The sequence below is a fragment of the Bactrocera latifrons genome, unplaced genomic scaffold (assembly GCF_001853355.1).
Source record: "Bactrocera latifrons isolate USDA-ARS-PBARC rearing strain unplaced genomic scaffold, ASM185335v1 scaffold_256, whole genome shotgun sequence".
In the NCBI taxonomy this organism is placed as follows: domain Eukaryota; kingdom Metazoa; phylum Arthropoda; class Insecta; order Diptera; family Tephritidae; genus Bactrocera; species Bactrocera latifrons.
Window position 1 is genome coordinate 295004 of NW_017536141.1, and position 1857 is coordinate 296860.

Below are 1857 nucleotides of genomic sequence, written 5' to 3' on the forward strand. Positions count from 1 at the left end.
CGATATCAAAGGTAAAAATAAATATTTTTTTCGAACTTCTTATTTGAATAACTTAATAACAAATTACGTTAGAAATTAATAGTAATATTCATACATATATGGAATAATTAATTCCTTTATATTTTAGCTTCCAACTAAGCTATGTGGTTTTTTTTCGACATAATCGACTAGAGCGGCATGTGTCTAAAAGAAGATTTCTCGCCTCCGCGGTCTCAAGTGTATTAAGCCTTTTGTAGTGGGCATCTGCCTGCCTCTTTATTTCTTTGCCGACTGTATTCATTCTTAGGTCTCGATGAATATCAGCATTTCTACAGTACCAGGGAGCATTTACAATGCCTCTTAGTACCTTGTTTTGAAAACGTTGTATAATATTAATTAATCATTGGTACATCCTCACAGGCGCGCACCATATGAACATACCGGCTTGATTATTTGTTTATAAAGAAGTAATTTGTTGTATATGGACAGGTGTGACCTTCGCCCAATTAGCCATTTCACTTTCGACAATTTCAGATTAAGTTCAATCCTTTTTATTTTAATATGCTCTTTCCAACGTAATCTAGCATCGAGCGTGTTGCCAAGATATTTAGCTGTATTTGCCTATGGTATGCAGACATCTAGAATACTCCGTAGGTTGATTTGCCACCGTCTAGTTTTATTCACCATTTTTTAGTCCAACTTACTACAGAGTTGATTGCATGTTGCAGCTTTAGCGCAGCTTTTTCTGTTGTGTTTTCGACGCATAGTATTGCGCTGTCATCAGCAAAAGTGGCAGTCATACTGTTTGGTGCTAACGGTAAGTCTCTTGTATACAGAATATATAAAAGTGAACCTAAGATACTTCCGTGATTAACTCCTGCTTCAATTTCTTTTAGTTTGGAGAATTCATTTCCTTGTTTTACACGGAAAAATCTCATGGTGATATACGATTCTAAAAGAGTACAATACTCGACCGGAAGGCATGATTTTGGTTTTTSCATAAGGGTTTTATGCCATACCTTGTCAAACGCTTGTGCAACGTCAAGGAATAAAGCTGAGCATACGTTTTCCTTCTCCAGGAATTTTTCTATTTCTGATGTTATACTGTGAATTTGTTCCATTGTTGAATGCTTATTTCTAAAACCGAACTTATGCGATGGGATTAACTGCTTAATTTTTCAAAACGTTTTGAGATTTGTTTAAGTAGTGAAATTGGTGTATATGACGAGACTACGTCACGATCCTTTCCTGGCTTAAGAACCAAAACAACTTCGGCAAATTTCCAAATGCCTGGAAAATGTGTCAGACGTATTGCTGTATTGAAAAGATGGGTAAGCTTCTGTAAACATTTGTATGGTAACTGCTTTAACACTTCAGCTGTAATTAAATCGAAGCCAGCGCGTTCTTAACTTTAAGCTATTTAATTTCACTTTTAAGTTCACAAATGGTGATTGCTGGGATTGTTGCATGATCCTGTTGAATACTACTGAGAAACGCGGTTTCACCATCTTCGTTTGGACGAAAGGTTTCAGCTAGGCGTTTTTCAAATACATACATACATTAGCTTTATCACAATCACTTCTAGCCCATGTATTGGAAGAAACTTTTAGTGGTGCAACCTGAGTTGTTGGACGTTTCAGATACTTTGTATTTTTCCCGAGTGAGTAATCACTTTTATTGTCAACGGATAGTTGAGATAAATATTTATTATTTGACTCATTCTTAATATGAGTAATTTCTCGTTTTATTTCTGCTGTTGCCTTATTAAGGTTGGTTTTGTCGAGAGGTGAGCGGGTTTGTTGCCATTTCCGTAACTCTCTTCTCTTAAATAGAGAGATTTTCATTTCTTTAGAGTAATTTCAACCTATAATTTTCCGC

At 35.7% G+C, this 1857-nt stretch overlaps 1 protein-coding gene across 1 annotated transcript in view; it reads right to left on the reverse strand.

Annotated features, from left to right (window-relative positions):
* LOC108969537 (phospholipase ABHD3) overlaps positions 1 to 418 on the reverse strand; it is a 21149-nt gene extending 20731 nt beyond the window's left edge. The window contains exon 1 of the mRNA XM_018934315.1: positions 408 to 418. The gene's annotated coding sequence lies outside the window, so the exon portion shown is untranslated. The remainder of the gene's footprint in view (positions 1 to 407) is intronic.
* Between the last annotated feature and the right edge of the window lie 1439 nt (positions 419 to 1857).